The 12,270-nt window shown below is 44.5% G+C and overlaps 1 protein-coding gene across 2 annotated transcripts in view; it reads left to right on the top strand.

Annotated features, from left to right (window-relative positions):
* The window catches only part of SORCS3 (sortilin related VPS10 domain containing receptor 3), a 299,459-nt gene that overhangs the window by 4,666 nt on the left and 282,523 nt on the right, over positions 1 to 12,270 (top strand). The gene's annotated exons all lie outside the window — the stretch shown is intronic.

Genomic DNA, 12,270 nt, shown 5'->3' on the forward strand with positions numbered 1-12,270 from the left:
ACTATTGTCATTAGGTTTCAGAGTAGTCAGTCTGATGAATGTAGTTTTCATAGGAAGTACTTTATTATGTCCATGTTTTTTCCATGATGGAAGTGCTACGAATTCTGTGCTGTTGTGGGCAAATGTTTGTTGTTTCTTATTTGTTTTTTTGTTGTTAATATACAAAGAAAAGATGCATGTTTTTAGCTTTCCTTTAACCTCTAGAAGACATTTGCAATCCATTTTCTATGCTGAGGCCTCAGCTTATGATCACAGTGTGCTTTAGGTATCCCATGTATACATGCCTTTGCCTTTCTAGGAACCAGAGGCAAACTTCAGGCTTAAAGATGAGAAAATGTATTGTAATGCCACAGTAGGAGCAGGAGATGGCATTTGTCTAAGGCATGTACAATATTTCACATTGCTTCAGCCAGGCCAAGTTCATATATGATCCTAGGGGTTGGATTTTTCATACTATTGGTAAAATGTCATCTGCATATTTTCATCTCAATGCAGTGCAGCAGTGAAGAATTTGAACAAGGAGAAGTACAGTGTGCCCAAGTGATATAGCTGTTACCGTGCAGACCATGCAACTGCATTGATGGTTGGCCTTACGATCCAGGCTCTGAAAGTTAGAGAAGGCAGGATGAGAGCTGGTGAGAGACTGGACTAGGGCCTTGTTTTATCTTGTCAACCACGCTACGCTGTTTTGTCCAGAGGTTGAGTCAGCCTGTGGCCATCATCTCTGGAGTCAACATGGTTGCGATATTCACTCCAAGACTGGGAATATGAGATGTCTTTGGGATAAGACTCTGGTAAAGAGGAGGCTAAGTACTACAGTAGCCTATAGCCACCTGAAGTAGAGTTAGACAGAAGGTGCAGTTTACTTTATTGGTTGAAGAGGCAACAGCCATAGCATATGTCAGTTTGGACATTAGGAAGAGTTTTTGGAGTCTCTGTCTTTGGAGATTTTCAAGATTGGCATACACATGATCTGATGGTAGCAACCCTGCTCTGAATGGGCTTCTGCGATTCTTTCCCTCCTGCTGCTACTGATCCTATTCCCTTATCCTGTGCAAGCTCTGGCAGTGGAAAGCAGGTTGTACAAGTTCTCGCAGTGAAGTCTGTCTCTTCCGGGAATGATTCTTCTGAATGCTGTTGGCAGTGTTCTGGTGTGATCTGCTAATGTACTGGTGGTTTGATGCTGAGACATTACTCACTCCCATGGCGAATTACAAGCTGGGGAGGCTGATGGGCTTGCTGTGTGCCAGGTAGTTTTTCATTAAGATGCCTAGCAGTGCAGTGTGTGATGGGCAGAATGAGATGGGCAGTATTTGCAATTTCAAATAGACTGCTATGCTTGGAAGGGAGGAAGGGGAGAAAATGAATCTTTAGGCAGGCAATGCTGCATTTAGTTGTCAGCCATGGGTAACTGCTCCGACAGTCCAGTTGGATTTCAGTCTAAAATATTTACTCCTAGAGTGCAAAATGGTGATGGAGCAATCATGCTAATTGCACTGCATTTGGTAGATATTTTAATTGCTATTTTATACCATTTCTTTCTCAAATGGCTTTTGGCTAGGTTGTGGTCTCATTGCCACTTGAAGGTAGGCTGGCTATGTCACAGTGTCTTGATGCATTTCCACTTTTCCACTACCTTTAGTAATGAAGTTTGCCACTTAAGTCCTTCTCCAGGACTTCACCAATCCATTTTTAATTAATATTCAAATACAAGACGGTGAAATAAAAATGAAACTCTTTCATGGCAATTGCTTTTATGATTGTGTTGAGTCAGTAGAGCAAGAATAAGGTGTCTGGAAAATACTTTTTGGGCTATCTCTCTCCAGACTGGTTTCGTTGCAAAGTCAGGTTGATGTCCAGCAGATGGGCGTTGATGTTGCTTGTGGATTCGGTGAAGCTGGCAGATGCCCCGGGCCATTACCCTGCCTAGCGCAGCAAGCTGTCAGCATAGCTTAGAGCTCAGTAATAGAACTGCTCCTGTTCTAGGTGCCTGTCAGCAGTTTCCCTTCAGGCCTCAGCACTCAGACTTCTTCGTGACCAGGGATGAGGCCTAGGATTTGTGGCTAAGCTTTCACAGTGATTTAAACGCAGGCATAAAATAAACTATACGATTCTTTAATGATTTTTCTTTTTTTTTTTTTTTAATGAAAAACATTCTTCCAAGTAGATGAAAAAGTATTTCGAAAATGGGTTTGAGCAGATAATTGATGTTTGGCAGGAGAAATTTTTCCCAAAAGGGAAGTGAGATGAGACAAATATTTTCTTAAATGCAAGGCTGGGGGAGGATGAAACTTTCTGAGAGTTTCCAAATTTATAGTTGGATTTATAGTAGAGATTTTAGAAAAAATATGAAGGCAGTGTCGTCTAATGGGCAAAGCACAGGTTAAGGAGCTAAAGATCTTTAATGCTGGTTGTACTCAAGAATACTGGAAGCCAGTCTTGCAAACAGTCAAGAATTTACTTTAGTCGTGCCATAGTGTCATGCCCCTTAAGCTCCCTGGATATCCGTACATAGAATGCAGGAGAGCAGTACACGCTTACCTGAGTCAGTACTCTCTTACAAATCCAGATTAATTTCAGGGTCGAAGGCCAAGCCTGAGCTCATGTCTGGGACTGGTTCCAGGACAATTGCAAGAAGCCTGTTTGTTATGGAGTTAACACTGGGGTTTGGAAGGGATATGATCTGATCAAGTTTATCTTCCAGCACGAATCTGTGTTTGAAGGTGTGTGGAGTCCATCCTGCCTCTAATCAAGACAGTAAATTAAATGACATGTTCCTGGTAAAGCTCTGAATGCTGTAAATGCAGAAAGTCCCCAAAGCACCAAAGTATTTGGTTGGATTCTTAGCGTAAACTGATGTAGGATTGATCTAGGCCACTTTACTGTAGTTGAGAATTCAACCTGCAGTATCCTGCAGCATCGTTATTAACATTTCCTCCATGCAAAAAGAAGGGCATGGCAATATTTCCTTTCCTGCCATTATGGGGTGTTGTGAGACTGAGGGAACTGCATAAACTTTGATGTATGTTTGAAGAGCATGGCTGTGTGGGTGTTAAGCATATTAGATAAATAATCTGCTATGGAAATTTTAGCGTCAATTCGCAACCCTTGTAGCCAGCAGAGTCCCACCATATAGTAAAAATCAGAAAAGCTTGATGCTGAGTAATCAAACCACTCTTTTTTCCTTACCTCTCAATCCTGAAGGAGACCTGATTGCTCTCCCACCGAAACGAGTGGCAAAGCCCTCTTGTTCAAGGAAGATCCCTGACACTGAGGCTGTCACAATGTTTTTTCCCTTTCATATTCTGATATGTGACACAAACGCTAGCCAGGCAGATGTGCAGAGCACTGCAGGGCCTCTGTGCCCAAAATAGCATCACTTTTAATTAGCTCCAGCGTGATTTGGATACCCTGGGGTGCAGGCTATAGGAAAGGGTGCCGGGTTGCTGGTATGTGGAAAGCAGAGCTGGGCGCTAGAGGGAGCGTGGGCATTTGCTAAAGGAAGGAAAACACTGCAACGGGTGGAAGGGGAGCTGGGGCCTGGGAGGTGCACGTTGGAAAGACAGGCGCTGCTGAAATATTGATATGAAAACCCGCTTGGAGTCATTGACTCTGTGAAACTCCTGCTTGTCGGGGCTTCCCTCTGCGGGAGAGGAAAATCGTCTTAGCGTGTACTCGGCCTCGGTAAAGCTTTTCACCCTCCCTTGCAGCTGATACTATCTGCCTTTCATGTGGTCTCTAACTGCTGCCAGGCCTTTTTGTGAAGATAGAAGGCCCTGTGCTGGGGTCTCTCATCTGCTCTGGTCCCCTCCAGCCTGAGTCCTGTGCTAGTAAAACCACCAGCATCGTCCCCACACGGTGCTGCTGGACTGGGAGAAGGGATGATGTTAACATTTACAGTATCAGGAAGCAGATGTCTGGGTCCTGGCTGCTCCGGACTGATGCAGTGTGTACTCTCTATCTCCTTAAATACCATGCTGACTCTGGGACTAGCCTCTGAAGGTACCTGCTGATATTCTCTTTCTCATACACTGGTTATAGCTGGTAGGTGAGGGCAGGGGAGTTGCGCTTCATTGTGTCTCTCCTGGTGCCTGATGTGCAGGGGATGCACTTGTTCTGACTTGCCACTTGGGACTCTGCAATATTTTGACTAACCTGAGGACGTAGTGTTTCTCTTCCTCTCTCCTTTTTTTTCTTGCGAGTGTGTGGGGGACAGAAGGGACTGGAATTTATCCCAGCCACAGCATGGTGGATCAAAATAACATTTCTTCCAGGGAAAACTGGTTGTGCTTACTGGTATTCTCGGTGCTAACATAGATGTTTAGGACTTGGAAAAACAAGGACTTAGCCACAGCAAACTGCTTTGTTCAGTGGTGGGCTAACAGGCCTCAGGATCCTAAAAACAACTGCTTTGGCACTGCTTCAGACACTAAACCAGTCTATTAAGTGGGTACTGCTGGTACATTTTCAGTGAACAGTGGTGCTGATGATACAGAATCTTTAGGGTCAGAAGGGACCTCTGGAGATCATCTAGTCCAACCACTGCCAGGGCAGGGCCACCAAGAGCAGGTTACACAGAAATGCGTCCAGGCAGGTTTTGAATGTCTCCAGAGAGGGACACTTCACAAGCCCCCTGGGCAGCCTGTTCCAGTGCTCTGACACCCTCAATGTAAAGAAGTTCTTCCTCATGTTGAGGTGAAACTTCTTGTCTTTTAGTTTATGGTTTCAAAAGCTTTCTCTATTCAGAAATTTCACTCCAGAAATGTGTTGAGCCCCTTGTGAGGATTTGGTAGGTGACTCCAGTGAGGAGTTAGTGGAGCGGAGGACATGAGCACAGAGCTCCTGCTGACTTTCAAGGCAGAGAAAAAGCATAAGTTGAGTTCAAATGTGCTTCCTTGGGGTGCCAGAGGAGAGCAGGCTGTGCATGCAGGTTTTCTTCATGATTTTTTGGCTTGCCATTTTGCCTAATAGGGGTGTGCAGTGCCCCATGTCTTGACTTCCCTATGTGCAAGGAGGAGTTAACTCACATGCAAGGCTGTTACTGAGGCTTAAAAAGGATGGATATTTGCAAAAGCTGTTGGGTGGGTGAGAATGTATAAAACATGATTATTTAGCTCTTGCCAAAAGTGCTTTAAGGACCTCATGGGTGCAGGGAGGAAGGAGTGGGAGCTCTAATTGATTGCTAGTCTTTCCCTGCAGTTTGTGCCTGATTGGAAAATCCCCCCAGCTGTGATCAATACCATCAGGTGCAGGCAAACAGGACTGCTTGTCTGCAGTCCTTACTTGCCTTTGTTAGAAGGCTGAGGGAGAAATTCTTTCTGCATAAGGTAGGGGGGTGGATTACTCTGTATTCATGGGCATTTCTCTGTTCTAGGCTTCCTGTCCTTACCACCAAATCCTGCCAATTTTGTGCTTACAGGGTGACAGACATGTCTGTTCTTATAAAGCTCTTATGCTGCCTACTTCATGTGTGTATTTCAAAGGTCACTAAAAGGAAGGTCAGCTGGTCTTTTTTGTTGGTTTTGGTTGGGGCTTTTTTGAGAAACCTCAGCCATGCAAGAAAGGAGGCATCTGCTCTGGGTTGTGCTAAAGAACTAAAGTTGGAAGGCAGGTTTTCTGACTCCTGTCCCTTATTGATATGGCTTCTTAACAACAAAGGACTTACTTTACGTCATCTGCCACAGTTCAGATGCTGAGTATGTTTTATTTTTAAAAGAGGTTGCGTGAAAGAAAGGAAAAAGGTGAGAAGAGGGGCTAAGGTAGGGAAGAACAGTACTTTCAGTAATAGAAAAGTGGAACGTGCTCAGCTAAAATCATTAACAGATTGATCAAGTTAAAGCACTGCAAAGTTCTGGCTGAAAGTGATTTAAGGAGCATCTTTGTTGTTCAAATTGCTTCCCAGATCCTAGTTATTTCAAATTGAAGCTCCTTTTGAGCTGGATGAGAATTGACCTGGTGAGACTGTGGGAGCCATGAATTTGGGCTTCCATGGGAGATACAGAGACAGGAGAGGGGTCATATCTGTCTGCTCAGGTGGTTGCAAACTGCCTCTGAATTATGTGACTTGTTTGTAGTGGGTTGGAGTAATTTAGGATGATGGTTGTCGCAGGGCACATTCTCATGGGATAAGGTAGTAGGATGCAAAGTTCAAGGGTCTTCTTAACTTTTTGGAATCATTAAGGTGGCTTCCCCACCCTTTGTATTACACTTCAAAACCCAAGGGGAAAAGTCTCTGCTCCACACCAGGTGCAGGTAAAGGACTCCTGAGTGAGCCAGGGCAATTACATCTTCCTCCTGCCCTCTTGGATGGGGCCTGGGTTGAGATTCCCCCTGTTGGTCTTCTGCAAGGTGGAGGGCTGGGTCAGCATGTGAAGGACGCTGTCCTTGTTTTGCCACTCACAGTGTCTTTCTGGACTTGTTCCCAATTAACAAAATATTGGTAGCACTGGACACTATAATGGGAATGTGGATGGGGGTGCAGAAGGATGTCTGGGGCTGTGGCCCTGTACTTCTGGACAGATCTACTATCTGAACTGGCATGAACTCTGTGTTTGCAGTGGGACAGGATTTTGCTTCTGTTTGGCTATCAAAAGCCTAGTGCAAGACACAAGACTGATGAGCCTGCATGTAAAGGAGCATGATGACCCTGTGCATGGGAAGCCTTGCTCACAGTGTGTGATGGGAGAGGCAGGCAGAGAGACAAACCTGAGTGTCTCTGGAAACAACATTTGGCCTGAATAAAGGCTTGCCTATGAGATGGTGAGATTGCAAACCAGTGTGATAGGCATGCTACTAGAGAAAATGGTGATCTTAGAAGAGAGTCTATATCCACGTGTATTTCAGCAACTATTAGAGCAACACCAGTAGAAAGCCCCATGCAGTCACAGTGTTTATATCAGGTGTTACAGAGATATAATAGAGCTGGTTCAACTACCATTGGCCAGATTTTTCTGGGTAGCTGAGCCTTAAACAGAAGAGCTTTCAGAAAAGCGTGGGATATGGAATACAGCAGAGACGGATTTGGCCAGGGCACTCCACTGGATTATGATGTCTGCTGAGTCTTTCTGAGGCTCTGCCCCAGTAGCCGTACCGAATGCTTAGCTATCTGGCCTGTGAGAGCTGTCTGCTCTCTGAAGGATCAGAAAATGACTAAAATGGCTGGTCGTTTGTTAAACAACAGAAGTTAGCCAACACTTAACTACTTGCCCTTCCAGGGCTCTTCTATCTCTTGGTGTTTTCTTTCATCTGTCATGATCCCTCATTCTGCTGCCTATTTGGAGGAGTAAATAGTGGCACCTGGTGTACTTGGGTGAGCATTGCAGGCCTGCTGGAGGGCTGGTGGTGGTCGATACGTTGCTCAGCTGGAGTCCTGCCAGCTATGAGAATGGACACTGGGTGGCTTATGGCTCAGGCCAGATGTTATTTTGGGACCTGCTGCTTCACTCAGCTGAACAGAGCTGAGCTTTGTTTCTCTGTGACCTTTTTCCCCTGTTGAATTCAGTTCAAATTGGTTAACGGGTTTCAAAGTTATCCCTCCCATGCTAACCCACAGGTGGTGTGGTCTGTTGCATCTAAAGCTGAAACTTGTTCTTTCTGAAGGCAACCTAAAACACAGCATCAGCACCGAGGAGGTCTTAATTTTCTTAATTAATGTTGTTCACTGTTGTTTTTTTGCCAGCCTGCCTGGGAACTCTCTTCCTTTTAATCAAAAGGCAATGTTGCTGGTAGTGTAGCATTCTCGATTTGCATGTACTACATCTCTTTGTTGCAGGCTCAATTCTACTCTCCCTTGCTTTTAATTAATTTGAGATTATCTTCATTACTTGTTCCTACCTCACACACTACAAGTAACAAAGCCTGCCTTTGAGTTGTGCTGAGGTTTTGTGCTGGTGGCTCTTAGCTTTCTGTGTGCTTTGTTTTCTATTCCTTATTTTTTGTGTGTGTGCTTCCTGCAGTGCTACTGGAAACAGGCAATAAACTGGATTGGGGAGAAGGCGTATTAGTGAAAATTCACAGAAAGGGGAAAGAGGCAGGTCTAACTCCAGCACTAAAGAATGAGATCAAATGTTAGATGGTAAAATAAAATATTGGCTCATTTAGGAATGCTATGCCTTCTACAAAATGGGACAGTCTTCCCCAGAGACAAAGGTTAACAGTCATGAAAGTCATCCGAGCAGTGGAGGCTGTTCTCAGACTGGGATCTGGATGATCTGTGGACATTTCTTCACGTGCTCATCCTAGTGGAGACAAGGGTGAAAGGCAAGAGCTAATCATGGAACATGCGAGGACACAGGAGTGAGTTGATATGTGTGAAGGCAAAGCACGCGGTGCTGTTGTTTCTGTTTCTCAGTTCATGGGGAAATGCCTTGTGTAGTCTTACCAATGAGAGTTGTCTGTAATTTATTGCCCCTGGTAGCTAGCAGGTTTATCAGTGCAAAACTTGCTATACCTGTGTTTATCAAAATGAGTTGCATGTGAGCTCCTGACAGGACGATGGGAAGGGACAGAGTGGAGCTTTGTGGGCTTTTTACACCTTTTAGAACCCCATTTCAATCACCATGTTCTTATTAAAAAAATGTGGTTTAGAAAGGTAGAAGATACTATGCCGATATTTACATGTGTGTAAGGATATGTGACCTGATAACTACAGAACTAGATATATAGCTATTTAACTAGACAAAATATAAGAACCATGTAACCAGAGATGCTTTGAGGCTGTAATATAAGTCTACCCGCTTTTCCTCCATTCGCTCTCTACACCCTTCTGCTGTAGCACATGTGCCGTGATCCCTTTATACAGATTGCAGATCCCTTCCTTCTTCCCTTGCCACAGCCTTTGGACAGTGGCAGTGAGTCACCCAGCCTCCGGTATGAATCAGGAGTGAAGTCTGGCGTGGTTGTATCTTGGCAGCCCTCAGTTATACACCAGGTTCCTTGGGTGGAATGTTGTTCATTTGCAGAGTTTGGAGCTCTCATAAAGCATGTCCTCCCTGGGTTCAGTTCTTCCCTGCTCTCATCTGCAGATCCAACTGCTCAGGAGACAGGAGGGAATGGTAGCAAGGTGGAAAAGAGCTACCAATTAGCTGGGGTTTGTCATGCCTGTGGAGTTGTAGGGTTTTGAGAGATAAGTAGAAAACTGTGTGTAATGACAAACATTTGGGAACAGGAAAGGCTTCCCCCCCAGGTGTATGTACAGCGCCTTGCACAAATCTTGTGTGTTAAAGGATGGTGTGTATTATATGGATGTCATAACCTTTCTGTTTGGTTTTTGACTGCATATACAGAATTTGAACTCCCTGAAGAGGAGGCAGTGTGGGCATTCCTTGCCAGCCTCTTCGTACAGATTTCAGATATCAGTGATGATCAGTTTTCATGGGGAAGATGTGGCCTTTTCCATTGTTTCTCTGTCCTTGCTGCCAGCCTGTCTCTGGGGTGGCACGCTGGGCAGTTTTTGCTCATTTCCTACCTCCTGACCATGGGGCCAGATGTTTTGCTCCTGTGTGGTAGCCCGCTGTGGCGAATTCATGCTGACAGACAGTGCAGGTGACAGGGAAGCTGGTAGCTCTTTTGGGTTCATTCTTTCTTTAAATCCTCTCCCTCCAGAGGCAATCTTGTGGCTTGACTTGTACTGATGCATTTGCCTTGTGCATCCTTCTTCTATGGCAGCTCTTGCTCAGGGCAGGGACAGAGAATGAACCTAATGGAAGGAATTAGCACCAGGGGAAAAAAAAAATTAAGTCCCCTGAGTAAGGCACACACAACTATTGGGTACTTAAGCATATATTGATGTTCTGTTGCTTTGTTTTGTTGCTAAGTCTAACTCTCACTGGGAGAGAAGGGCGGAAAGTGATTATTTGGAGTCAGTGTGCAGGTGTCTGGGACATGGTCAGTTCAGGTTAGATGTGCCATGGCTGAATGCTATTTGGAGTTATCTCAGACAAGAAACAAGCAGAGAAATGCTGCCAGAAGGTTTTTTCCTACTTATTTATGTCAGTAGAGTTGAACGGGTCATTCTTACCTGCCAGGGTGCATAAATTGCTGTCATGCAAGCTAAAGCTTTAGATCACTGGTTAAATAGTCTGTCCTGCCATTAACTGAAGGGAGAGGAAGGATGTCAGTAGGTACATATACCTTTTTAAGAGACATTGTTCAGCTGATGTTCATGGTCCAAAATCCACTCTGGTTTATGGCAATTTTATGCTGGTGTTGCTCCAATAGAGCTTGATGTATAGATGTATACTAGCATGAACAGGATCCTAATGTGAGTTTCTGTGTGCAGCCTTAGTTTGCTAGTGTGGGTCTGCATGTATCTCTGTGGCTTTGTGCCCTTGATTTTATTTATTTTTCATTCTTCTTGAATGACCTGAGCTTGGGACAGTGGAAATGAGTTGCCTGATTGTGGGAAACATAACTAAGTCTGCAACTTGAGGGAGAAAGATGGAGGTATTGCCACAGTGTGGACAAGTATCTCCCTGTCTTGCACTGGTGGGAACTTGGGATGCTCAAGTGCAAATTTGCTGGAGTGCACTAGCATGTGCTTGTGTTGCTGGCATTAGCAATGCAAACATTGATGTCCATTGGCTACCAGTGATTTGGACACATTAGGGTGAGAATTGCTGAGTCGGACTTGCCAAGCGTCTGTTCTTTTGGTATATTTCTAATGAAAAATCTCAGTGTGAAAATATGTTCTAAATGCTAGTGTGCTGGTTCTGGGAAAAGATGGGTGTCTGTTCCAGCATATCGCTCAAAATCTGTGCTCTCAGTTCACTGCTTTGCTAAATATCGTCACTACTTATGAGGGACTGTTGTTGGTTGCAACCACCTTCCTGAATGGAAGTTGGAGGGAATGAGCAGCTTGCAATAAACTAGAAAAATGGACTTTTACAAATTGTAGTATGCTGTAGTCTTGAGCTGGGATTGCAGATTCTTCTGCACTTGCTGGAGAAACAGCTGCTATGAGGGAATTTCATTTATTTATGTATTTTTGGCTGGGTGGATAAATAGTACACAGACTTGGCCAGGTAGCCCAATTGCTGTGAGTGATCCCTTTGCCAAACTGGAAATGCTGTTCTGGATCCTCGTACTTCTGCTTGGAGTAACTTGTCACTGGAACACTTTGGTTTGTCTTTTGCTTTCTCTTTAATGAAACTGCTGTGCTTGGTTTAAAGCCTTGGTATTGTAAAAAAGGACCCTAGCTTGATGAAGCAATGGCTTCTGTCAGAGCAGCATGTTTTCATCTTCCTGATACTGGAGTAGGGCAACAATATTACCTTCAGTGTCGTTGGTGATAACACTGATGAAATGTCAATAAGATGAGAATTAGACATTGCTTCCCCTTCTCTGGCTGCTGGCGGGCTTGGACAGGATGGAATTTGAAAATCTCTTCCATTTGCATGTCTGTGCTTCAACCTGTGTTTCACAACAGCAACAGTAAAGCATTAATGCTATGGTAAATTACCAAATGTCACAAGCCACTGAGCTAAGTAGTGGAGCAGAGGGCTGTCTCTTCAAGGGGTTGAGCAGTCCAGGAATACAGTCCTTTAGAAGGAGCTTTTAACGATGATGACGGCTTCAATTGTGAAGTTCCACCAAGCAGTGTCCAAACAGCATGTTAAATAAAACTGAGGCTTCTTTACTACCTTGGTGGAGACCATCCTGGATTCTGGTGTGATATGTTCTCTTGCTGCTTTGCTCATTGCCTGAGCTCTGACACATTTTTCCAGGTTCCCATGTTGGCAGTGACCATTTCTGTCCGTGCTGTGCTGGTCCTTCACTAGTTCTGGGTTTAGGTTCTCGACTAGCTCAAGCCCTGCTGGCTGATCTGAGGAGTGCAGCCAGTGTTTTATAGGGTCTTAGTGAAAGCCTAGAGAAAACATCTGGGCTTTGGCTCTGCAGTTACGGCTTCTTAGCTCTTGAGGCTGAATGACTTACAGCACAAAGAGACAACGTACTGGGGTAGTATATTTTTTACAGCAGGTTCCCATTAACTTTCCTCCTTGACAGGTTAAATATCTGTAGCTGTTCTTGCCCGTTGTCATACAAGATCTGAGTCAAAGCCAGTGAATTCTTTGCATTTCTATTGCGTTTAATGGCTTTTGGACATGCGCCCGGGAAATCAGATGTGCTGGACGAGACCAGAAGTTCATCTATTCCCCATGTCACATATCTAACATTGTTCAGTAGCACAGCTGTATCTGGCATTGAATAGTATTTGGCATATCTAGCATCTATCTGGAATCATGAATGCGTAGTACAGGGAGCTCTGCAAAT

This window comes from Strigops habroptila, chromosome 5 (assembly GCF_004027225.2).
Source record: "Strigops habroptila isolate Jane chromosome 5, bStrHab1.2.pri, whole genome shotgun sequence".
NCBI classification, from domain to species: Eukaryota; Metazoa; Chordata; class Aves; order Psittaciformes; family Psittacidae; genus Strigops; species Strigops habroptila.